The 27429-nt window shown below is 40.6% G+C and overlaps 1 long non-coding RNA gene and 1 other non-coding gene across 2 annotated transcripts in view; one reads left to right on the top strand and one right to left on the bottom strand.

Moving 5' to 3' along the window:
* Nucleotides 1-27429, top strand: part of LOC128932308 (uncharacterized) — a 164672-nt gene that overhangs the window by 31941 nt on the left and 105302 nt on the right. The gene's annotated exons all lie outside the window — the stretch shown is intronic.
* Nucleotides 20404-20505, bottom strand: LOC118154944 (U6 spliceosomal RNA). The gene has a single exon (XR_004745194.2). It is a non-coding gene; the product is annotated as a U6 spliceosomal RNA (small nuclear RNA).

The raw sequence follows: 27429 nt of genomic DNA, 5'->3' as shown, positions 1-27429 counted from the left end.
CGTGTCTGATGAAGGATAGTTACCCTAACTTGTATTGTAATACAAAAGGCATGTAAGTTCTTCCCTCAGTCAGTATTAATTAGATTTTCTAAATGGGAACCAATAAAACTGTCTAAACTCACATAGATTGTTAGTTTGAAACACTAACAGACACCTAGTGGAGAAAATGAGATTACCACTTTAATTAATGTCATTTTAGCAGTTGGAGAACTGGTACCAAGCAATTCTCTGTACGATATCCTTATGCGGATACCGAGTGGTTTCCCAGAAACCGAATGGGTCATGGAAACCAGCAATACGTAATCAAGCCTTAAATAAGGCAACACTACCTACAACATTAGCAGTCGCTGCTGATACACACACACAGGCACACACGTGTACACATCCAGAAAGACTGGTCCTCAATGAGTGATTTTATTTTATTTTATTTATTTATTTTTCTATCTATCTAATTGAGGCAGAGTATCACTCTGTTGCTCAGGCTGGAGTGCAATGGCACAATCTTGGCTCACTACAACCTCCATCTCCTGGGTTCAAGCAGTTCTCTTGCCTCAGCCTCCCAAGTAGCTGGGACTACAGGCATCCACCACCACGTCTGGCTACTTTTTGTATTTTTGGTAGAGACTACGTTTTGCCATGTTGGCCAGGATGGTCTTGAACTCCTGACCTCAAATGATCCACAAAAACTTCTCCATCTGGCAACAAGATTGACCAAGACTATAGATGGCTATGGGGCAGATTCCCTGGGGTTGAGGGTTAGGGGAAGGTTTCACACACAGCTGGCAAGCAGACTACACTGTATTACACTATAGATCCAGGGGACTATATGTGAGTCCTAAAATGAATAGAGAGTCAAGTAAGACTCAAGTGTGCTTTGCATACAGTCTAGTGGTAGATGCAAATGCTCCAAACCCTTGTATGAAATCAAAATACTATACCAATTTGGACTTCCAAGTTACATTTCTTCAGAACAAAGAACACACGTAGAGCCCATGGTGCCCAACAGTGAAAAGTATTTCACATCAAACGTACATACCTATAAGAGTACTTGGAATGGGAATTTGAAGTGTGTTGTCTAAAATGAGAGGAGATGAGGATGAAGCACTAGATTATACACTTTCATGAAGTATATACTATAAGAAAGGCCAAAAGAGGGCTTACCTTTGGTAGATTCCTCTGCTTTTCTGAGGGATCTGGGCAAAAAGAAATGGGGGAGGTTGTTGCAGTTCTTACCCACATATCTTAACTTTCATTTTCTCTTGTTCTCATATTTGACAAATAGTTCATTTACAATTTGTTGTAAAATATCCGAATATTAAGGAGGATTTCAAGACATCTTTCTTTTACTACTTTTCACTTTAATACTGTTTATATTGGAAAACATGCTTTGTAGGATTTCAATCCCCTTACAAATGTTGAAAATTGTGTTCAGTATCTGAGACCCATTGTTTCATGCATTTCAACCAAAGTTCTTGTTTTTGCAAGAAAGTAGTTCATGTCCAGAATTATTCACTCTGACAGAAGTCTGTGATTATAATTTAAAAGCGAAGGTAAAAACCACAGTTGAACATCACTAATTGGTGAAATGCAAGTTAAAACTACAACAAAATACCACTTTATATCCATCAGGGTGACTACTCTAAAATCTAAAAAAAAAAAACAAAAAACAAAACAAAACAGAAAATAAGTGTTGGTGAAAATGTTGAGAAGTGGAAACCTTGCATGGTGTTGGTGGGAATGTGAAATGGTACAGCTGCTGTGAAAACAGTAGTTCAGCAAAAAATAAAAATAGAATTACTTGTGATTGAGTAATTCCCCTTCTGGGCATATGCCCAAAAGAATGGAAAGCATGGTTTCAAAAATATACTGGTACATCCGTTATCGTAGCAGTGTTATTCACAATCACTTCCATATGGGAGCAGCCCAAGTGTACATAGAAATAGAAAGCTGAACAGATATATAAAACATGGTGTATCCATACACTGGAATACTATTCAGCCTTAAAGGGAAGAAAATACTGAAGTATGGTACAACATCGATGAATCAAGGGCATTATACTAACTGAAATAAGCCAGTCACAAAAAGGCAAATATAGTCTGATTCTGCTTAAGGAAGTACTTAGAGTAGACAAAGTCATAGAAAAAGAAAATAGACTGGTGGTTGTCGGGGACTATGGGGAGAAGAGAATGGGGACTTCTTGTTTAATGGGTACAGAGTTTCGGCTTTGCGGGATGACTTGTGTTCTGAAGATGGTGGATACTACACATCTGAAGATGCGTAACAATATATATATGTGCTCAATGCCAAAAAATGTACATGTAAAAGTGGTTATGATGGTAATTTTATATTATATGTATTTTATCACAGTAGAAAAATTACACAAACGTAAAACACATGCACAGAATTGTGTGCTTTTCTTCAGTCCTTCTGAGTCTCAGGGCCAGGAAAACAGAAAACAAGAGGGAGAGACCATATGCGGATGCACTGGGCTGAAGCGATGTGGAGTAGGAAGAAAGGTGAAGCTAGGAAGATGTGGAAACACAGATAAAAATAAATGCTCAAAGAATGGGAATTCAGTAGGCATCAAAGTATTGCTTACACGGATTTTCCTGGGCATGTGAGTGGAAAGTGGAGACTGGAAATCAGGATGCTTGGAAGTGAGATTTTGGAGATAGACAGTTACTGGTTGGAAATTAAACATAAGCATGGCTTCACATTAATGGCTCAATTCTGCTCAACAGCAGAACTGTCCACAGGCAACTGCATGGTGTTGTACCTTTGGCTGGGCTTGGGGAAGTCAATGGCCAGTTTTGTCCCTGTGCAATGGAGGAGGATTCCTGGTGCCTCCTTGTGCTTCTTCATGCAACTGTCTCCTTCAGGTTGCTCTCCCCAAAGCGCCAGGGGTCGCAGCAGCAGAGATGCTCGATGGACTGTGCCTGTCTCTACCTGCTTTCCTCTCCCTGTGTCTCAGCTCCCTGCATTGGATGTGCCACTTTTTGTTATTTTACTGACAAGTCCAGCCCAAGGCTCACTGTTCAAGAATTACCTCAATCTGTCATCTCATTAATCTTCCTATGAGTAACTGCAGGTCCTTAGAATTTGGAATAGACAACTAAGGTCCCTGATATATGTGTACAGGGAAAGATTAAGCCCTCATTGTCTGTTATTTTACACGGAATGGAAAGGATGCAGGGATTTGACAAGGAGTGAGTTCAGAACTTGTGATAATGCATCTTAAAGCCTGCAAGAAGAAAACAGGTAGCAAAGCCTTTGGCTCCTGCATGTGTGCTTTGGTCTCATTGTTGCATTCTTTATTTCTAAAGTGCTGGGAAAGGATGTAGCACTAATGTTCAGTCCTGTGGCCAGGTGCAAGGCAAAAGCATTTGAAATGAAGGCAGGGGTCATCTGAGCGGAATCTGGTATAATAGCCCATTTTGTACTGGCTTTATTCCAGAAAACAAAGCCAGTCAGTGTCAAAGAGCTGGGAAGGAGAATGTAGGGGAGGAGAGAGGAAAAAAAGGGGAGCCCTCTTTCCTCAGGAGAGACTTCTAGGAGCACTGGCCACCCCTTTGTCTCTCAGCTCCCTGCAGAAGAGGGGTTGGGTTACAGAGAGATAGGGGGATGTTGGCTCTTGTGTTTTTTTTTAACCCTCCCTGATCTACCCCCTTTTCTTTCCCTCTGAATTTAAGGTTGTGATGGGCAAATTGTACGACGTCTCCACAGAACAGCCTGCCTGTGGCCTCACTGATTGACCTATTGCATTTCTCTGGTTGATATTCACAGATATGTGTGGGTATTTGCACACCAGCGTGGGTTAATTGGGCACCATGTAGGAGATATGTTAGAGACAGTGCAAAAAGAGGAAAGGAAAGGAAGTTTTAATTAGACAACCTGCATAGTGATGGCTCAGAGGGCTGAAGTGGTATCAGGAATTGAAAAGAATAACTGTAGGTTTGGAAAAATTGCTTCCATTTCATAATCGTCTACTATTTCCCTAATAGCTTCATTTCACACTCCAGTCCTAGAGAAAATTATTGCGTGGGATTCAGAAGACATCCCGCATCGATAAACCCACTGCAGAGCTCTTGAAATTAAGGCCCTTCAGATAATGTGGTGTCCGGGCTGAGTATGTGAAGAGGTTGTACGTGAGAGGCAGCACGGAGTGCAGCGTGGGGAAGATGGAAAAAGGGACGCCCTCTTTGTGCATCGAGGGGTCTCCAGAGTGGGCTTTGTATACTGAGGGGGGTCTTCTTTGTGCCTGTTTTCTCTTCCTCATTCATCGAGAGGCTGGGGGAGGGGAGTGTCAAGGGCTGGGAGATGCTGGCTGTGCTACTTCTCTATTCTAACCCTTGCAGCCTATTATTCTCTGTAGGCCCAAGAGCCCTAATCATCTATTTTATATTCTATAACTGTTCAGACTTAAATTGCTTCCACTTAAGTTGCCTTAATTTGCTAATTTGCTGCAGAAAGTTCTAAAGAGATCTCTGGTTCGTGTGTAGAACAAAAGGTTAGCAGAAACCTTGACAGCGTCTGGTTTCAGACAGGGAATCACGGGAAGCCGGGGCTGGACAATGTGAATTAAGAGTGTGGAGAGAGAAGCCTCCGCCAAGACTGAACGAATAAATCAATACAGATTCAGGTAGCTCAGTCAAGATTTCCGCAATAGTAACAGCCACATTCGTCTCCCACATCTGCCAAACCCAGTACTCTGTGGCCGCTCACTGGCAGGGGTGCACTTCGGACGTGATGTCTTCACTGTTTGACAAGGCTCAGAGCAGACTGTCTGAGACTGGGGGGGATTCTCGGGAAAACTGGTGTGCTGGTCTGCGTCTGTGAGAGCTTTGTTTCTGCAAAAAAACGTGTGGACCAACAGCTGGGAGGGGGAGTGTGCAGGAGGGAGGGAGGGGCAAGCCATGAGCCCTCCCGTTGAGAGGAGGGGGCTTCCGGCCTTGCACTCTCTTCTTTGATGCCTGGCAAGTTCTTCATTGTGCTTGCGTCTCCTTTAGGGTCACAGCAGAAGCAGGGGTAGGAATAGCAGGGAGATACAGAGGGCTAATGCGCTGCCGACCCTTCTAACCTGCCGTCCTCTCCTGTGGGCTGACAGCCGTTCATCAGCCATTTTCTGTTCTGTTCCTATGAAGGCAGCCTTCAGTGGCTCCAAATAAATTGCCTTTATGCCCATCTGCTCCCCATCCAAATACAACTGTGGGTGTGGACATTTGGGATGGAATGTTGGGGCCTTCGATTCAGGTGTGGATGAATGGAGAAGTCCTGATCATCTATGGTTTAAGATGTGGAATTAAAAGGCAGATGGAATTCGACAAGAGGTGAGTTAAGAACTTGATAGAGTCAAGGGTGACTTCAAGAACAGCTCAAAAAATAAAAGAAAAAATAAAAGAAAAAAACATAGCCTTAGGAGGCCCTAATGTCAGAAATGTAAATTGTGCTCAATGAAAGCCTTTTGCCCACGTTAGCTTCCTGACCCCAGAAGCATGCCTAGCTCAGGGCTGGTACAGGGTGCAGATGATATTCTACATGGTCATCCAAGGAGAGCCCATAAGAGCTGAAGTCTGGGTCTGCCCTGTGTCATGTTGTGCAGGTTTTTCTTTTTGTCCTTTTCATGACAAAGTTGATTGCAATATGCTGGAAGGGACAGTTTTGTTAGACATTTGCTATATTTTTCTATGTAGTAAGGCTTGACTGTCTGAAATTGGGATTCTTGATTAAAAGCTGATTTCAGGCCCATGAGTAAAAAGGCTGTGTTTCTGAGAACAAAGCTCTTCATGAGTTACTTGTGTTCATAGCAGCCAAGGGGGAGGGTGGGGGCTTGCATCTGGGTCCTGGGAGGGCCCCTCTGGGAGCATGCGCACTCCTCTTGCTGCAGTGCAGGGTCTTTTGTGCTCCTGCGTCAGCACTGGGCACTTGGTTGTGGGGTGGTTTGGAGAAGAGCGGAGGAGGCTGTGCGTTTGTCTGTATCCCCTGGCTTCTCCCTCCCTTTCAGTGACGCCATGATTATTAATAAACCATTTCTCACTTACCGCTGCAGATGTAAACACTTCACCAGAATGGCGCAGCTCTTGCGCGTGCTGTCCCATTGACGTAACTGGCGGGCTGGGATTTCGAGATGGACTATGAGTATCCTAAATTTAGATGTAAAATGAAATTAAAATACCCTGATCGTTTGGGAATTATGATGTGGAATAAAAGGTCAAGTGATGTTTCACCAAGACGTAATTAAAGGCTTAGGTGTGTTGGCGGGGGGGATAAATCTGAACACTGCTTCCTGTTGACTCTCCCCTTGGTTAACCCTCTGAGACCCCGAGCCTTGTCAGTCCGGAGCGGTGGTGGGAGGCCGGACAGCTACAGAAATCTGCATGTTTACACTGGGCGTCAGTAAAGGGGAATCTACAAGTCTCCATTTTGGAGACAGTGGCGGTGGCAACCGAATGGAAGCTTTTGGAGTAGAGAATGTGAGCACAGGAGAGTGAATGCCCCGCCTCTGTTCTGGGATCTAATCTCTCTCAAATCACAAAACGCTCATGGGGCAAGACGGGCTTTCCTACAGTCACTGCTGTTGACTGTGAGTGCAGGGTTGGAAGGGTTGTGTGGTACCGGTCTATAGAGTGTGAGAAATGGAAAGCATTATGTATCCATTATGACAGTTACCAAACAGGAGCCTTTAACCACCCTCCAAAAGAAATCGTCTGCACTTCACCTACTCAACCCTCCATGTCCCCAAACCCTTGGCAACCGTTAAGTCTCTGTCATTTCCCCTCTTCCAGAATGTTGTATAAATTGGATTGTGCAGTACTTAGTGTTTTCAGAGTGGCATCCTTCACTTTGTAATGCACGTTTAAACTTCCTCCCTGTGTTGGCAGGCCTCCATAGCCCATTTCATTTGATTGCTGAATAGTATTCCATTGTGTGGATGTACCGCAGTGCATCCGTTCACCTACCGAAGGACATCTCGGTTGCTGACAGTTTTTCTCGAGTAGGAGCAAAGCATATGTTACCATTCGTGTGCAGAATTTGTGTGTGGACTTCAGTTTTCAAAACAGTTGGCTAAATACCTAGGAGTGTGACTACTGGTTCATATGGTAATACTATGTTTAGTTAGCTTTGTGACATGCTGCCAAATTGTCTTCTGAAGTGGCTGTGCCATTTTGCATCCCTGCCAAAAGTGAATGAGAGTCCCTGTTGCTCTGCATCCTCACATCAAATGGTATTGTCGGTTTTTTTTGGAATTTAGCCATTGCAATAAATGTACTAGTAACTTGTTTTAATTTGCACTTCCCTAATGACAAATGCCGTGTTGCATCTTTTTGTGCTTTCAGGTTCCAACTGCCTATTTTGAGAAAGTGTCTGTTCAGTGTTTTGCCTATCTTTAACTTGATTTACAAGTGTCCTCCTTTATCCACCATCTTGCTTTCCACAACCCAAATATATTAAATGTAAAATTCCAGAAATAAACAATTTACAAGTTTTAAATTGCACAGCATTCTAAGAAGCATGATGAAATCCGAAGCCGTCCCAATCTGTCCCACTGAGGAACTGAATTGTCCCATTGCCCAACGTTTCCTCGCTGTCTGTGTTACTTGCCCTTTTTAACCACTTAGTTCTCATCTCAGTTAATCAGACCCACTGTCATGATATTGCAGTGTTTGTATTCAATTGTCCCTTACTTTATTAATAATGTAAACTTCCAATGGGTTCTCCTTGCCTGCTGCCCAGATAGAAGGGAACTGCAATAGAGACAGCAGATTTGGGGAAATTTCAATACAGAAAGAGTTTAATTCAGGCAGACACGGCTAAACAGGAGACAGTTCTATTACTCAAATCAGTCTCCCCCAGAATTCAGAGACTGTGGTTTTTTAAGGATAATCTGGCAAGTAGCAGTAAGGGGGCAGAGAATGGGAAATTCAGATTGGTCGGATTGGAAAGGAAATTACAGAGGGTGGAACTGGGTTCTTTTTGCTGTCTTCTGTTCGTGGGTGGGATTGCAGAACTGATTGAACCAGATTGCTGGTCTTGGTGGCACCAGCTAGTGAGATGCTGTCCCTAGGAGCAACTGGGGAGGTTAGGATTCCTATGGCCTCTGGCTGCATGAATCCTAAACCATAATTTCTAATCTTGTGCCTAATTTGTTAGTTTTACAAAAGCAGTCTGGTCCCCTGGTAAGGAAAGGGTTTGTTTTAGGAAAGGGCTGTTATTGTATTTGTTTCAGTTATACTATGAATGAAGTTCCTCCTAAGGTTAGTTTGGTGCATCCCCAAGAATGGATGATATGATTTGGCTGTGACTCCCCCCAGATCTGAACTTGACTTGTATCTCTCAGAATTTCCACGTGTTGTGGGAGGGACCCAGGTGGAGGTAATTGAATCGGGGCTCGTCTTTCCTGTGCTATTCTCATGAGAGTGAATAAGTCTCACCAGATCTGATGGGGTTATCAGTTGTTTCTGCTTTTGCTTCTTCCTCATTTTCTCTTGCCACTACCATGTAAGAAGTGTCACCCCCGCCATGACTCTGAAACGGCCCCAGCCATGTCCAGTTAAGCCTCTTTTTCTTCCCAGTCTTGGGTATGTCTTTATCAGCAGCATGAAAACAGACTAACACAGTAAATTGGTATCAGTACAGTGATGCATTGCTCTAAAAATACCCAAAAATGTGAAAGTGACGTTGGAACTGGGTAACGGGCAGTAGTTGGAACAGTTTGGAGGGTTCAGAAGAAGACAGGAAAATGTGCGAAAGTTTGGAACTTCCTAAAGTCTGGTTGAATGGCTTTGCCCAGAATACGGATAGTGATATGAACAATAGGAGCCATGCTGAGGTGGTCTCTGATGGAGATAAGGAACTTTTTGGGAACTGGAGCAAATGTAACTCTTGTTCTGTTTTAGCAAAGACATTGGCAGCATTTTTTCCCTGCCCTAGAGATTTGTAGAATTTAGGACTTGAGAGAGATGATTTAGGGTATCTGGCAGAAGAAATTTCTAAGCAGCAAAGCAGAGCATAAAAGTTTGGAAAATCTGCAGCCTGACTATGTGACAGAAAAGGAAGACCCATTTTCTGGGGAGAAATTCAAGCTGGCTGCAGAAATTTGCTTAAGTAGCAAGAAGCCTAATATTAATCCCCAGGACCATGGGGAAAATATCTCCAGGCCATCTCAGAGACTCTCATAGCAACCCCTCCCATCACAGGCCTGGAGGCCTAGGAGGAAAAACTGGTTTTGTGGGCTGGGCCCAGGGAAACCTAGGGACTTCCATGCTGTGTACAGCCTAGGGACTTGGTGCCCTGTGTCCCACTGACTCTAGCCATGGCTAAAAGGGGCCAACATACAGCTTAGGCTGTGGCTTCAGAGGGTGAAAGCCCCAAGCCTTAACAGATTCCATGTGGTGTTGAGCCTGTGGGTGCACAGAAGTCAAGAACTGAGGTTTGGGAACCTCTGCCTAGATTTCAGAAAATGTATGAAAACACCTGAATGCTGCAGGGGTGAGGCCCTCATGAAAAACTTCTTCTAGGGTAGTGCAGAAGAGAAATGTTGGGTGGCAGCCCCCACACAGAGTTCCTACTGGGACATTGTCTAGAGGAGCTATGAGAAGAGGACCACTGTTGTCCAGACCCCAGAATGGTATATCCACCAACAACAGTTTGCACAGCACACCTGAAAAAACTGCAGACACTCAATACCAGCCTATGAAAGCAGCCAGGAGGGAGGCTGTTTCCACCCTGCAAAGCCATAGGGGCAGAGCAGACCCAGACCATGGGAACCCACTTCTTGCATCAACTGTGACCTAGATGTAAGACCTGGAGTCAAAATAGAACATTGTGGAGCTTTCAGATTTGACTGTGCCTCTAGGTGTCACACTTGCAACCAAGGCCTTGTAACTCCTTTGTTTTAGGCAATTTCTCCCATTTAGAGTAGCTGTATTTACCCAATACTGCACCCTTCTTCCCATTGTATCATGGAAGTACCTAGCTTGCTTTTGATTTTACAGGCTCACAGGCAGAAGGGATTTGTATTGTCTCTAATGAGACTTTGGACTATGGACTTTCAGGTTAATGCTGGAATGAGTTAAGACTTGGGGGACTGTTGGGAAGGCATGATTGGTTTAGAAATGTGAGGACATGAGACCCAAGCATAGAATGATATGGTTTGGCTGTGGTGTACCCACCCAAATATCACCTTGAATTGTATCTCCCAGATTTCCCACATCTTGTGCAAGGGACCCAGGGGGAGGTAATTGAATCATGGAGGCTGGTCTTTCTCATGCTAGTCTCATGATAGTGAGTAAGTCTCATGAGATTTGATGGGTTTATCAAGGGTTTCTGCTTTTGCTTCTTCATTTTCCCTTGCCACCACCATGTAAGAAGTGCCTTTCTCCTCCCATCATGATTCTGTGGCCTCCCCAGCCATGTGGAACTGTAAGTCCAATTAAGCCTCTTTTAAGTCCCAGTCTTGGGTATGTCTTTATCAGCAGCATAAAAATTGACTAATACAACAGATAAGGGCAGTTTGGAGGTTAGAAGCAAGATAGAGTTGGTAGGTCTGATCTCCTTCACCATTACAATTTTCTCACTGTTACATGTTTTGCAAAAACGGTTTTAATAATGGCTCCAAGGCACAAAAGTAGTGATGTGGGCAATTCTGATATGCCAAAGAGAAGCCTAAACTGCTTCATTTAGGTAACAGGGTTATAGTTCTTGACTTAACAAGGAAAGAAAAAAAATCATGTGCTGAGGTTGCTAACATCTACAGTAAGGACAAATCTTTAATCCATGTAATTGTGAAGACAAAAAGACATTCTACACAGTATTTATATATATAGGGTTTGGTACTTTCTGCAGTTTCAGGCAACCACTGGTGGCTTTGGAACATACTCCATGTAGGCTCATATTTTGGCATATGAATATCCAATTGTCCCAACACCACCTGTTCAAACAAACAACAAAAATCCACCAGTCTTTCTCCTTTGGATTGCTTGTGTGCCTTGTCAGAAATCAATTGACTGTATTTGTGAGGGTCTCTTTATGGGCTCTCCAGTCTGTTCTATTGATCTATGTCTATTTTTTTCAACAATGCCACAACTGTCTGGATTGCTGTATCTTCTTGCTAAGTTATAGATATGGTAGGATAAGTCTTCAGATTTTTCTCTTCCTCAGTATTGTGGTGGCTATTTTAGATCCTTTGAGATTTTAGAGGAATTTTAGAATCTGTTGTTGATATCTACAATATGGCTTCTTGGGATTTTGATTGGGATTTCATTGAGTCTGTAGATCCAGTAAGGAAGAATCCGTATTTTAGCAATACTGAGTCTATTAACCCATGAATAGTGACTATCTTTCCCTTTAGTTAGATCTTGATATCTTTCTTTAGTGTTTTGTAGTTTTATGCATAGAGATCCTCTAAGCATATGCTGTTTTTTTTAAATATTTCAAGTTCCAATAGTTAATCTTTTACTTATACGAAAGCACCTGTATCCTGTGATCTTGTTATATTTTTTATTAGTTCCAAGAACTTTATTGTAAATGCTTAGAAAATTTCTAAATAGAAAATCATGTCTCCTCTTTAGTTTAGTGGTCAATAGGGGGAGAAGAAGAAAATCATGTCATTTGTGAATAAAGGTATCTTTCTTTGTGTGCCATTTTTTTCCTTACTACATTAGTCAGGACTTTCAGTACATTGTCAATGAAGAGTTGTAAGAGGCCGGGTGCGGTGGCTCAAGCCTGTAATCCCAGCACTTTGGGAGGCCGAGGCGGGTGGATCACGAGGTCAAGAGATCGAGACCATCCTGGTCCACAAAGTGAAACCCCGTCTCTACTAAAAAAAATACAAAAAATTAGCTGGGCACGGTGACGCATGCCTGTAATCCCAGCTACTCAGGAGGCCAAGGCAGGAGAATTGCCTGAACCCAGGAGGCAGAGGTTGCGGTGAGCCGAGATCATGCCATTGCACTCCAGCCTGGGTAACAAGAGCGAAACTCCATTTAAAAAAAAAAAAATTAAAAAAGTTATAAGAGAGGACATCTAGTCCTTGATTCTGATAATAGGAGGAATGCATTTAGTCTCTCACCACTGTAATGTTAGCTATTCTTTAATATATACCCTTTATTAAGCTAAAGAAGCTTCCATTTATTCCTATTTTTTGAGTTTTTATTTGAATGATCAGTAATTATTTTCAAATGAATTTTCTGCTTCAATTTATATGGTCATATTTTTTCTTCTTTTTCAGTCTATGAATATGATGCATTATCTAAACCAATGCACAAAATCTGAAAGTCTGGCATTTCTGGCACTAATCTCCCTGATAATAATCTACTGTCTTTTTACTGGATATTGGTGGATGATATTATGCTACAGATATTTTGAAATATATTTGTTTTTAGTTTTCTTTTCTTGTAATATATTTGTCTGATTTTGGTATTAGAATAATGCTGGTCTCATCAAATGAGCTGATATGTTCTCCCACTGTGCTGTCTTGAGAAATATATTGTGAAAATTGGGAACTATTTCTGACTTAAAGAATTCGCAACTAAAACCATCTATTCCTAGTGCTCTCTTTATTAAAAAGGTTTTAATTATTAAGACTTTTTTTTTATATGGAGTCTTGGTCTGTCACCAGGCTGGAGTGCAGTGGAGCGATCTCGGCTCACTCTGCCTCCCAGGTGCAAGCAATTCCCCTGCCTCAGCCTCCCGAGTAGCTGGGCTTACAGGCATGCGCCACCACACCTGGCTAATTTTTTTTCTTTTTTTTTTTTATTTTAGTAGTGATGGTGTTTCATCAGGTTGGCCAGGATGGTCTCGATCTCCTAACTTCGTGATCCACTGGCCTCAGCCTCCCAAAGTGCTGGGATTGCAGGCATGAGCCACTGCACCAGGCCAACAATTTTTAATACGTAAGAAAAAAAAATACATTTTTCCTTGTGTGAATTTTGGTACTTGTGATTTTTAAATAATTTATTTTATGTAAGTTACCATATTTATGGACATAGAATTTTTCACAGTATGCCCTTAGTGTTCTGTTAACACTCACAAGATCAGTAGTGACTTCTCCTCTTTCATTTCTGATGTTGGTTATTTGTTTATTCTTCTTATTGGCTCTCCTACCCAGACATTTTCAAATAACCATATTTTGGGTTGTTTTTCACTGTAATTCTTATCCTTGTTCTTTTATAGGTAAGATTTTTTCCCCTCTGGCTTTTTTAAAAAAGGATTCTGTATTTTTCTTTAATTTTTCTGAAGTTTGAATAGGTGTGTGTGTGCTTGTGTGTATGTGTGTTTTAAGTGTTTATCTTATTTGGTGCTTTTGAGCTCCTTGAATCTGTGGGCATTAGGGGAGGAATCCTTCATTAATTTTGGAAGTTCCTGGCCATTATTATTTCAGATATTTACTGTGCTTCATCCTTTTTTTGTTTAAATATTTCCAGTATCCCAATTACAAGTATTTACATCTTTTAATACTATCTGATGGTTCTTGAATGTTCTTTCTGGTTTTGGATTTCATTTTCATTCTTTGTTTTTCCCCTTTGCATTTCACTTGAAGGTTTCTTTTTGTTTTTCAACTTTTGTTTTAGGTTGAGAGGATGTGCAGGTTTGTTACATCGGTAAATTGCATATCACTGAGGTTTGGTACGTGAATGATCCTTTCAGTCCAGTAGTGAGCATAGTAACCTGATAATGTATTTTTTCAGCCCTTGCCCCCTTATCACCCTTCCCCTGTTAATAGTCTCGTGTCTATTGTTCCTATTTTTCTGTTCACATGTACTCAATGTTTACCTACCACTTATAAGTGAGAACACATGGTGTTTGGTTATCTCTTCTTGGGCTAATTTTCCTTCCTTCCTTCCTTCCTTCCTTCCTTCCTTCCTTCCTTCCTTCCTTCCTTCCTTCCTTCCTTCCTTCCTTCCTTCCTTTCTTCCTCCCTCCCTCCCTCCCTCCCTCCCTCCCTTCCCTCCCTCCTTCCTTCCTTTCTTCCCAGGCTGGAGTGCAATGGCGCCATCTCAGCTCACCGCAACCTCCGCCTCCTGGGTTCAGGCAATTCTCCTGCCTCAGCCTCCTCAGTAGCTGGGATTACAGGTACTCGCCACCATGCCCAGCTAATTTTTTTGTACCTTTAGTAGAGACGGGGTTTCACCATGTTGACCAGGATGGTCTCGATCTCTTGACCTCGTGATCCACCCGCCTTGGCCTCCCAAAGTGTCTTGTGCTAATTTTCTTAGGATAATGGCCTCCAGCTCTACCCATGCTGTTGCAAAGGACATAAGTTAATTCTTTTTTATGGCTGCATATGTACCATGGTGTATATGTACTACATTTCCTTTACCCAGTCCACCATCGATGGGCATCTAGGTTGATTCCATCTCTTTGGTATTGTGAATAGTGCTGTGATGAACATACAAGTACGTATGTCTTTTTGGTGAAATGATTTATTTTTTGGGGGGGTATATACCCAGTAATGGAATTACTGAGTCATTCTATTTTAAGTTCTTTGAGACATTTCCACATTGCTTTCCACAGTGGCTGACCTAATATCCATTCCCATCAACAGTGTATAAGTGTACCCTTTTCTCTGCAACGTCACGAGCATGAGTTTTTTTTTTTTTTTTTGCCTTTTTGCTAATAGCCATTCTAACCAATGTGCGATGATATCTCATGGTGATATTGATTTCATTTCTCTAATGATTAGTCATGTCAAGCATTTTTTCATATGTTTGTTGGCCATTTGTATGTTTTCTTTTAAGAAGTGCTCATGTTCTTTGTTCATGTTAATGGGTTTGTTTGTTTTTTTGCTTGTTGATTTAAGTTCATTATGGATTCTGGATATTAGACTTTTGTCGGATGCATATGTTTTCAATATTTTTTCTCATTCTTGTAGGTTGGCTGTTTATTCTGTTGATAGTTTCTTTCACTGAGCAGAAGCTCTTTTGTTTAATTAGGTGCTACTTGTCAAATTTTATTTTTGTTGCAATTGCTTTTGGGGATTTAGACATAAATTATTTGCCAAGGACTATGTCCAGAATGGTATTTGCAGTTTTCTTTTAGGGTTTTCATAGTTATAGATCTTATATTTTAGTATTTAATCCATCTTGAGTTGATTTTTGTATATAGTGAAAGCAAAGGGTCGAGTTTTGATCTTTTGTATAGAGCTAGCCAGTAAGCCCAGCACTATATTATTAAATAGTGAATCCTTTCCCCATTGCTTATTATTGTTGACGTTGTTGAGGATCAGATGATAATGATTACAGATGATTAGGTGTGCAGCTTTATTCCTGGGTTCTCTCTCCAGTCCCATTGGTCTATATATCACTTTTTGTACCTGTAATGTTGTTTTGATTACTGTAGCCTTACAACATAGTTTGAAGTATGACCATGTGATGCCTCCAGCTTTGTCATTATTGTTAAGGGTTACTTTGGTTATTTGGGTTCTTTTTGGTTACATATGAATTTTAGAATACTTTTGTTTGACTCTGTGTCCACACTCAAATAGCTTGTAACTTCCATAAGTCCCATGTGTTGCAGGTGGGAGATGACTGAATTATGGGGGTGGCTCCTTCCTGTGCTATTCTCATGATAGTGAGATCTGTTGATTTTAAAAACAGGAGTTGCCCTGTGCAAGCTCTCTTTTTGCCTGCTGCCATCCATGTAAGATGTGACTTTCTCCTCCTTGCCTTCTGCCATGATTGTGGCAGAAGCCATGTGGAACTGTAAGTCCAGTAAATCTCTTTCTTTTATAAATTGCCCAGTCTTAGGTATTTATTTATCAGTAGCAGGAAAACAAACGAATACACTTTTTTTTCTATTTCTGTAAAAATGATGTTGATAGTTTGATAGGAATAGCATTGACTCTGTAGATTGCTTTGGGACATATGGCCATGTTAAAGATACTAACTCATCTGAACTGTGAGTGTCGAACGTTTTTCATTGGTTTGTGTCATCTATGATTTTTTTCATCAGTGTTTTGTAGTTGTCCTTGTAGATATCCTTTACCTCCTTGATTAGATATATTCCAAAGTATTTGTTTGTGTGTGGCTATTGTAAATAGGATTGAATTCCTGTATTGGCTTTCATTTGAATGTTATTGCTGTACAGAAATGCTACTTGTTTTTGTATATTTATTTTGTATCCTTAAACTTTACTGAAGTTTCTTATCAGCTCTAGGAGCCTTCTGGGGGAGTCTTTAGGGTTTTCTAGGTATAGAATCCTATTACCAACAAAGAGAGATAGTTTGGTTTCCTCTCTATTTAGATGCCTTTTATTTATTTCTCCTGCCTGGTTGCTCTGGCCAGGACTTCCAGTACTATGTTGACTAGGAGTGGTGAGAGTGGGCGTCCTTATTATCTTGTTCCAGTTCTCAAGGTTAACGCTTCCAGCTTTTGCCCATTCAGTATGATGTTGGCTGTGGGTTTGCCTGAGATGGCAGTAATTATTTTGAGGTATGTCTCTTTGATGTCTAGTTTGTTGAGGGTTTCTATTGTGGAAGGAAACTAGTTTTATTGAAAAATGTTTCTATTGAGATGATCACATTTTTAAAAAAATTCTGTTTATGTGGTGAATCACATTTATTGATTTGTACATGTTCAACAAGCCCCGTTTACGGGAAATAAAGTCAATTTGGTCTTGGTGAATTAACTTTTTGCTGTGCTGCTGGATTGATTTTGCTACTATTTTGTTGGGTATTTTTGCATCTATCTCCATCAAGGATATTGCCCTGTAGTTTTCTTTTGTTGTTGCTGTTTCTTTGTCAGATTTAGATTTTGGGATCAGAGTGATGCTGGCTTCATAGAATGATTTAGGGAGAAGTCCCTCTTACTCAGTTTTTTGGAATAGTTTCAGTAGGAGTCGTATTAATTCTTCTTTCTCTGTCTAGTAAACTTTGGCTATGAGCCCATTTGGTCCAGGGCTTTTCTTTGCTGGTGTGTTTTGAATTACTGATACAGTTTCAGAACTCATTATTGATATGTTTAAGGTTTCATTTTCTTTGTGATTCTGTCTTGGGAAGCTGTATGTTTCCAAGAATTTATCTATTTTTCTGTAGGTTTTCTAGTTTGTGTACATAGAGGTATTCATAATCGTTGCAGATGATTTTTTTTGTATTGCTGTGGATCGGGTGTCACGTTACCTCTGTTGTTTCTGATTGTGCTTATTTTATCTTCTCCATTTTTTTTCTTTGTTAATCTTGCTACTGGTCTATTTATCTTGTTTATCCTTTCAAAGAACAAGCTTTCGGTTTTGTTGATCCTTTGTATGGGTTTTTGGGTCTTGATTTCATTCAGTTCTGCTCTGATTACTTTTTTTTTCTATTAACTTTGGGGTTAGTTTGTTACCTTTTTTTAGTTCCTGTAGGTGCAATATTAGATTATTAATTTCAGATCTTTCTAATTTTTTGATTTAGGCATTTAGCATTATAAACTTTTCCTCTTAACACTACTTTGGATGCATCTCACATATTTTGCTATGTTTTGTTTTGTTTTCATTTATGTTAAAGAATTTTTAAATTTTGGCCTTCATTTCCTTGTTTACTCAAAAATCATTCAGGAGCAAGTTATTTAATTTCCATGTAATTGTGTAGTTTTATTTATTTATTGCATTTTAGATTTTGGGGTCCATGTGCAGAACATACAAGATAGTTGCATAGGTACACACGTGGCAGTGTGATTTACTGCCTTCCTCCCCTTCACCCACATCTGGTATTTCTCCCCATGCTATCCCTCCCCAGGTCCCCCCCCACGCTGTCCCTCCCCTATTCCCCCAATAGACCCCAGTGTGTAGTACTCCCCTCCCTGTATCCATGTGTTCTCATTTTTCATCACCCTCCTATGAGTGAGAACATGTGGTATTTCATTTTCTGTTCTTGTGTCAGTTTGCTGAGAATGACGTTCTCCAGATTCATCCATGTCCCCACAAAGGACATGAACTCATTGTTTTTGATTGCTGCATAATATTCCATGCTGTATATGTGCCACATTTTCCCAGTCCAGTCTATCATCGATGGGCATGTGGGTTGGTTCCAGGTCTTTGCTATTGTAAACAGTGCTGCAATGAACATTCGTGTGCATGTGTCCTTATAGTAGAACGATGTATAGTCCTTTGGATATATACCCAGTAATGGGATCGCTGGGTCAAATGGAATTTCTATTTCTAGGTGCTTGAGGAATCGCCACACTGTCTTCTACAATTGTTGAACTAATTTACACTCCCACCAGCAGTGTAAAAGTGTTATTTCTCCACATCCTCTCTGTTGTCTCCAGATTTTTTAATGATCACCATTCTAACTGGCATGAGATGGTATCTCAATGTGGTTTTGATTTGCATTTCTCTGATGACAAGTGATGATGAGCATTTTTTCATATGTTTGTTGGCCTCATGTATGTGTCTTCTTTTGTAAAGTATCTGTTCATATTCTTTGCCCATTTTTGAATGGGCTTGTTTGTTTTTTCTTGTAAATCTGTTTTAGTTCTTTATAAATTCTGGATATCAGCCCTTTGTTATTTGGGTAAACTGCAAAAATTTTTTCCCATTCTGTTAGTTGCCGATTCACTCTAATGACTGTTTCTTTTGCTGTGCTGAAGCTGTGGAGTTTTATTAGGTCCCATTTGTCTACTTTGGCTTTTGTTGCCAATGCTTTTGGTGTTTTGGTCATGAAGTCCTTGCCTTCTCCTATGTCCTGAATGGTTTTGCCTAGATTTTCTTCTAGGGTTTTTATGGTGCCAGGTCTTATGTTTAAGTCTTTAATCCATCTGGAGTTAATTTTAGTGTAAGGTGTCAGGAAGGGGTTCAGTTTCTGCTTTCTGCACATGGCTAGCCCCCCATTGCTTGTTTTTGTCAGGTTTATCCAAGATTGTATGGTTGTAGATATGTTGTGTTGCCTCTGATACCTCTGTTCTGTTCCATTGGTCTATATCTCTGTTTTGGTACCAGTACCATGCTGTTTTGATTACTGTAGCCTTGTAGTATAGTTTGAAGTCCAGTAGCGTGATGCCTCCTGTTGTGTTCTTTTTGCTTAGAATTGACTTGGCTATGTGGGCTCTTGTTTGGTTCCATATGAAGTTTAAGGTGGTTTTTTCCAGTTCTGTGAAGAAGGTCATTGGTAGCTTGATGGGGACAGTGTTGAATCTGTATATTACTTTGGGCAGTATGGCCATTTTCACGATATTGATTCTTCCTAACCACGAACATGGAATGTTTCTCCATCTGTTTGTGTCCTCTCTTATTTCGTTGAGCAGTGGTTTGTAGTTCTCCTTGAAGAGGTCCTTTACGTTCCTTGTGAGTTGTATTCCTAGGTATTTTATTCTTTTTGTAGCAATTGTGAATGGCAGTTCATTCTTGATTTGGTTCTTTTTAAGTCTGTTATTGGTGTATAGGAATGTTTGTGATTTTTGCACATTGATTTTGTATCCTGAGACTTTGATGACGTTGCTTATCAGTTTCAGGAGTTTTTGGGCTGAGACGATGGGGTCTTCTAGATATACTATCATGTTGTCTGCAAATAGAGACAATTTGGCTACTTCCTTTTCTATTTGAATACCCTTCATTTCTTTTTCTTGCCTGATTGCTCTGGCTAGAACTTCCAGTACTATATTGAATAGGAGTGGTGAGAGAGGGCATCCTTGTCTAGTGCCAGATTTCAAAGGGAATGCTTCCAGTTTTTGCCCATTCAGTATGATATTGGCTGTTGGTTTGTCATAAATAGCTTTTATTATTTTGAGATACATTCCATCAATACCGAGTTTATTGAGGGTTTTTAGCCTAAAGGGCTGCTAAATTTTGTCAAAGGGGTGGTTTTGAGATATATTCTTGGTGCTGATTTATATTTTTATTTAACTGTGACCTGAAAGTACCATTGGTATGATTTCAATTTTTAAAAAACTTACTTGCACTTGCTTTATGGCTGAGCACATGGTCAATATTAGAGTATGTTCCATGTACAGATGAGAAGAATGTATATTCTGTGGTTGATGGGTGGAGTGTTCTGTAGCTGTTTATTGGTTTATAGGTCCAATTGGTTGTGTCAAATTTAAGTTCAGAATTTCTTTGTTAGTTTCTACCTCAATAATCCGTCTAATACTGGCAGTGGGGTGTTGAAGTCCCCTACTATTATTGCATGGTGGCCTAGGCCTTTTTTTAATGTCTAGAAGTACTTATTTTATGAATCTGGGTGCTTCAATGCTGAGTTACATATATGTTTAAGATAGTTAAGTCACCTTGTTGAGTTGAACCCTTTGTTATACAGTGCCTTTCTTTGTCCTTTTTTATTGTTGTTGGTTTAAAAAGAAGTTATCTGACCTGATAATACTGACCCCTGCTCTTTTTTGCTGTTTGTATTATTGATCTTTACTTTGACTCTATGAATATTGTTATGTGTAAAATGGATCTCTGGAAAACAAGATGTCTTATTTTTTATCCAACTTGAAAAATATGGAATGCTTCCCAAATTTGCCTGACACCTTTGTGCAGGGGCCATGCTACCCTTCTGTGTACCTTCCAATTTTAGTGTATATTCTGCTAAAGCAAGCACCAATTGTAAGGTTTCTATTTACTTATCCAGTTCACTGATTCGTTCCTCAGCTATGTCAAAAGTTTATCAAAGAGATCTTTTATTAATTTCTGTTACAGTGTTTGGTATTTCTCACATTTTTTATCTCTGCTTCTATTACCATCTGTTTTTGAATGTTGTCTACTTTTTTCATTGGGGCATTAACGTATTAATCATAGCTGTCTTTTTTTTTTTTTTTGAGACGGAGTTTGGCTCTTGTTACCCAGGCTGGAGTGCAATGGCGTGATCTGGGCTCACCGCAACCTCCGCCTCCTGGGTTCAGGCAATTCTCCTGCCTCAGCCTCCTGAGTAGCTGGGATTAAAAATACAAAAAATTTTTTGTATTTTTAGTAGAGACGGGGTTTCACCATGTTGACCAGGATGGTCTTGATCTCTTGACCTCGTGATCCACCCGCCTTGGCCTCCTAAAGTGCTGGGATTACAGGCATGAGCCCCCGCGCCTGGCCCAAAGCTAAGCATATTATATCAGCCAATGGTAACCGAGGTAACTAGGATTTTAAATGTGAGGATTTGTGTTCATCTGGCCAGGAGTTGTGATTTGTTTAATATTTGCTGAAGCTAAAAGTACCAAAGACTTCAAAAAAATTTTGGTGGCCTTTTTTTTGTCTCCCCTTTTATTTTCAGAGATTCCTTCCTGTGTTCTACCACTTAGAGCTATTTTGTATCTTGCAGCTGTTTCAGCTGTAATTTATTTTATTATCTTGGTGCTGCCTTTGTGTGATCATAAGGTCTGAAGAAGAGGGTAACATTGTAAAATATTCTGAGTAAATCTCAGGCTTTTTTGATTTCCCTGCATTTGAGGCCGTGTCCCTCATAAAACGTTTCTTACTCTCCTTCTGGTAAGATAGGTTTCTCCTCTATGCCTGATTTCGATTCCCCTTACTGGCTGCAACACTCTGAATTTCTTTCCTTGAATCCCGTATTGTCTGTGGTTTTTGTTTTGTTTTGCTTTTTCTTTAGGTGAAACAGAAAGGATGAAGTGTAGGTTTTTCTGGTTATGTTTCACAGCAGTTGCATTCCTCTCCCCGAACAGAGCTGGGTGTGGGTCTCTCTGAGATACTTTGAGAACCTGCTGGAGTTTTTGAAGCGAAGTGTTTTGGTTTGCTTCAAGTCTTATTTCTGCCCTAATTTCAACAATGTCTGCCTGGTAAATAAGCCAAAAATGTTATACTAAAGAATTTCTTTATACATCAACTCAAAATAGGCAAATAAAACCCCATTATTTTTGCTTTTTCCAGTTCACTCTGTATACAATACATAATCTGCAATGGCATTGGGACCTAAATATGAAAGCTAAAACAATTAACCTTCTAGCAGAAATTAAAAGTAGGTTATCTCTATGACTTTGGGGTACAAATATATTTATTCAATAATATTGTAAAGCAGCAATTATTTTTAAAAGATTGATAATTTGGACTTTGTTAAAAGTGAAAACTGTATCCCACAAAGGATTGTAGGCAGAACTTCAAATCAGTAAGAAAAAGGCAGGCATTCATATTTAAAATGGTCAAAAGACTTACTTAGAAATGGTCACGTTAAAATGGCCCACAAACATGAAAACATTCTCAATGCTATTATTCATCATGGAAAGGCAAAATTAGACTGTGAAATATTGATATATACCCACCTGAATCACTAAACTTAAAGGGATTGACAGTGCCAATTATGAAGGAAATTGGACTCTCATATAGTGCTGGTGGGAGTGAAAGTGGTACAACTGCTTCGGGAAAGTGTTCAGTAGTAGCTACTAAACATAGACATACCCAATGACTCAACAGATTCTATACTGAGAATATACCAAGGGAAACAGTTATATATGTTCACCAAAATATACTTAACAGCAGTGTTATAACTTCATTCATAATGCTAAAAGTTCGAAAGAATTCTGCTATGTGTCAGAAGTACAAGGCGATGATACATAGTGCTGTAGTCACACAACATAATATACAGCAATGAAAATGAAAAACAAAACTATAAATATGTGTAATAGTCTGTATTAATCTCATAGACATAAAGTGGATTGCATTGATGGAAAGTTCAAAAACATTCAAAACAAATATATGGTGATAAAGTTAGAATAATGATTAACTCTACAGGGCCACTAGACTAGGCACTGAGGAACCTTCCCAAACATTGAAAATACTCTATTGAAGTGGCTGATTACATAGGTGTACACTTGAGTAAACTTTATCAAGCTGTATATTTAAGATTTGCATATCTACCAAATAAAATTCGTATTTTCATTTTAAAGAGAAATTAACATTAACATTTGAGATTGGGGTTCTTGGGTTGTCAGGCCCATCTCTGTTTGTGAAAAGAAGCAGGTGGAGAACAGCCTGTGTATCACTATGTGGGAAGAAGCAATCAGTAGTTTCTCTGAGTCCAGAAGTCTGTGTGAAAGGCTGTCTTCTAATCTTGCTGTACCGTGGCGACTTCTTTTCACCCGTCCTCTGCAAATCAGTTGAGAGTGGCAGTGCTAGTTTGCTTGCCAATTCTCGCCTGCGCTCCCTCTCTCTAAGCTTGTGGGTGTTAACGTGACATGTGAAGTGTCACCAAAGAAACGATCATAAACATTACTTCCCACAAATGGTGCCCTCCTGCCAGGGAAACAAATGGAACTTTGGGGTGGCATAATTTGGTATGTGTTGTGGGGGTTCTAATATGGCATAGAATAAATACCAGATATTTTGCGAACTATGAGTCAGAACGAATGAGTAGTTATTGTAATTTAATAAATGGTACTTTAAAATCTGATGGAATAAGGGAGGAACATTTGACTGAAGGGAGAAATAAAAAGGGAAAAATGGAGCTGTTCTACCAGCCCCATTCCTCATTTTCATCTTCTGATGCTTCATTCTGAATGTGACACCCAGGACGTGTTTTATGAGACCACCTGATATATACCCACATGTTTGCATGTGGCTGATCTTAGAAAAGAGGGTTTCGCCTGCTGTGGAGATGTGACAGCGCTGAACTGCAAAGAGTTGAGGAGCGTGAATTTTCCTCGTGTGCTGGAAGGCTTTCTTGGCACTGCATCCTCCTCTTAGATGCACGGAGAGCATGAGAGTAAGACTGGAGTAAGAAACAGGAACATGATGGCTCTTGGCACAGAGCAGACAAGGATGCCAGCAATGCTTTCTCTTCTTGCCTATCCTTTCTCCTCATAAGCTGTCACTGTGGATATAGACCAAGCTATGTTCCCTGTAAGTAGCCCAATCCCTGCAATGCCCTGTCCCATAGGTGAGCCATGGGATACTATACATAAATAGACATCAAGCGACTGAGCAAACTCAGATAATATGTAATAGTGACAGAAAGTGAAGGGAAATGGGAGTTTGATAAACAGGCATGTATTAAACTGAAGGAGCTCATCTAAAGAAGAGACGGCTTGATCCCCAAATGGGAAGGATGCCCATGCCATCCACATTCTTCTTGGAACATGGCTGAGTCCCAGATGGTTTCTCTGTGGATGGGGCACGCCTTCAGAGGGAGAGAATCAATGTGAGCTCTCTAATGTGACAGAATGCTCTAATTGGATTAAGCACATTCTGAGTAAAGGCCTGCCGAGGCACCACCTGTGATTCTGAGAGTTAAGCTGAAGAGGCTAGTGGAGGGAGGGTCTGGAGGATGCCAGGAGAGATGGGCATGTGGTGTGCATCAGAGAGGTCTCTGTGGGCCACAGCTGTGCCTCCCTTTGACCTGTGTAGGGTAAGAAGAAAAGGGATGGGAGCTGCCTGTTCATTTTTCTCCTTTTCTTTTTGAGATCATGTTTATTAGTGGGAGGTTTCCACTTCTCAGAGACAGACTCCAAAGTGTGACGGCAGATTAATCTACTCCATCAACTTCACGTAGTCATCCACATGCAGAACATAAAGCTTAGATACAGGATAAAAGAACCCACCTTGATCACCTGTGAGACATGACATGGGACGTAAGGCGACTGCACTTCCGTGCAAGTTGCTTCAAGGCTGAGGAGGACTGTGTGGAAGTCCATTCTCCAAGAGTGAAGTTCTATTTTTCATTATCCTTCACACATGCACTGACTTAATGCTTCCACAGTGTGTGAACACTCTCCCATAGTGGCTGTTGTCCTCTCCCTGTGCCTCCCCACCTCACTCAGACTCCGCACCCCACTGGCCCCCAACAGCTGCGTTCTGTCATCATAACTCTCTGGCTCTAATACCCCATGTGGGGCCTCCACACTCATGGGGAACATCACACAGAATTTCTCACTGCCCAATGGTTCCCCTTGTGTGCTCTGGACAGAGAGGTCTGAAACTTGGACTATGTGACAAAATGAGGTGTTAATGTTTAAAATCTGAGAAAATACCTGTTTTTCTCAGGTGTTTTTCTTGAAAACAAAGCTCATGATTCCCTGAAGAGATTGAACTTATAGCAGACGTATTAGTCAACTTTAATAAGTTGTATTGCATTGGCTTGCAATCATGAGCACTTACTTCTCGTTCGTGTGTAAAATAACAATGGTTGACCACAGCTTTGTTTCATGTATCTTTTGGGATCTAGGAGCCAAACGCACCACATTCTTACAGCAGAGGGAAGAGGAATCCTCATCTTTGGATGCATGGCTTCAAGTATCTATTTGGATATGGCCACCACCACTTCAGCTCCCGTTCCAAAGGCAGTTTTAGCCCAAGCACAATGTCTTTGGGACATAAAGTGTGTCCTTTTTACAGGGACGGGCAAGAGAACAATCAAAAACGACTGAATCAACCAGAGTGAAACTCTGTTTACAAATATTGCTACATTTCCCTTAAGTAGCAGAATTCACTCCCTCCTCTGAGTGCAGCCCCCACTGTGTCATCTAATCACACCATGAGACTTCAAGTCTTGTATCTCATATGGCACTTTAACTTTAGCGTATAGGTTCCTTGTTATCTAGAGATTTAAAACATATGTTGGCTGCCCCACACACAATCCACGTGCAATATTGGGGCAGGGTAGTCTCGATAAATACTCTCATTCAGAAAGGGGAAGGAGGGCAGCACTCAGCCATCAGTGCTTAATAAAAATTCTGAAATCTGTTTGGACAAACATTGTGAAGACCCCCAGCTAGTTGTCAGACAGCATTATGTCAACCATCCCAGTGTCTTGCTGCCTTGGAGCAGGTCTCTAGTTGATCTTGGCTCCACACGCTGGGAGGTCCATGCTTCCTCATCCACTTCCTTGGCTACACGAGAACTGGGCATGAAAGAATATTCTTTCTTTGGGAGAAGAAGAGAATATCATTGGCTCAAAGGTCATTTTACTTCTCAAACAGCTACAGGCTATTTTGGCAGCACAACTCTCTCAAAGCCTAATTAGTTTATATTCTGCAAAGTTCCAGTGTGCTGACAGTCGTATTCACAATTCTTTTAAAGATGTGTTCTGCTTTAGCTTGAAGTAAGATGAGGTAAATTGAGATAACTTGAGGTAGCAGACTTCCAAAAAAACGTCACACCCTTCGGCTCTTTTTGTTCTCTGAGACATTCTGTATAACTAAAAGCGTTAACTCGATTTCCCTTCATTCAATTCAGAGGTCATAAAAAAAATGGCATCAGGCCAAGTCCATGATTTGATCTTTACTATAACACTGAGTTGTGATCCTTGCTACCCAATTTCAGCTTGCATCATTTGGAAAGAACAGTCAATTCCATCTCTTGGCCTTGCTGGCCAATATGCAATTTATTATCTGAAATTATCTTGTTCTTGTAATACCTTTTCTAAAGTAACCAACAACAGCTAAAACATGCTTGTTGCCTTCAGTTTCCCAAACTTTGTCTGAATTCATAAGCTCATTCCAGCTTATCATACAGCCATTGTAGCAAAATGCCTTATCAATAAAAACATGAGTTACTCTTATTTTCCAGGAATCAATAAGAGCTTTGTAACTGTCTGTCTCCTGGACTGGAGATAAATGCTTTAGTTTTCTATTCTGGCGACACCCCAAAACTGGTACTGATTTCTGTATTCATTAGTTTCACTAGATTATTGCCATGATAAGAAATTACCCCCAAGTCTCAAATACTCATAATTAACTAATTTCTTGTTTATATACATGTTAACTGTGGGCCTAGTGGGGATCATTTGCAGTCTCTTACATGTCTTTTGGGTTCTGGGATCCAGGTAGAAAGATGTGCCATTCTGTGACGGCAGGAACAGAAGCAATCACAGAAGTACGTGATGGCTCTTAGGCTTACGCTTAGGTGTGGCATTCATCATTTCTTCTCACATTCCATTGTCTAAAGCATAGCACGTGCCTGTGCATTGGATGGGGCAAGAAAATCTTCTGATAAGAAAGTGGGAGTCAATAACCTGTACTAATAATGCAATCTACTGCCACATGAGAAGGAGGTCAGGAAGTGCCCCGATCTTGAGATAAATATACTTTTTGTACCTGTGTTTTCCACTTGTTTTTTTTTTTTTTTTGTCTTTTTTTTAAATCCCAGAGCTAAATAGGAGATACAAGGCTGGAAATACATGGGAAGAGGGAGGGAAGCTCTCCTTGCCTTTTTCTCTCCTTGCTGGAACCAGTGTATCCGAATAGACCCTTTTCTATCCTGTTGCTATAGAGGCAAAACAAAACACGGCTCAACATTTACTCACTGTTACCACCTGTTTCTCTGTTGACACGCACTGTAGTGGCTGGGCTTTGAAATGCATGAAGGCGATTCCTGATGAAGGTGCCTGTAGTTGTATAAGAATATTCTGATAATCAGTGATTTTAAACAATTCATAAAATGTGAAATCAGATAAGAAGCAATTGAATGGGTGAGAGAAATAAAGAAGCATCTTCTCATGAACAAAAGAGCTGTGCCTCATGAACAGCTTTTCTGACCATGTAGTGTAAGCTGTGTTGTGTGAATATCCAACCTCATCCTCTG

The sequence above is a fragment of the Callithrix jacchus genome, chromosome 6 (genome assembly GCF_049354715.1).
Source record: "Callithrix jacchus isolate 240 chromosome 6, calJac240_pri, whole genome shotgun sequence".
Taxonomy (NCBI): domain Eukaryota; kingdom Metazoa; phylum Chordata; class Mammalia; order Primates; family Cebidae; genus Callithrix; species Callithrix jacchus.
The sequence above is the reverse complement of the archived record's forward strand: the minus strand, read 5'-3'. Positions and strand labels throughout refer to the sequence as shown.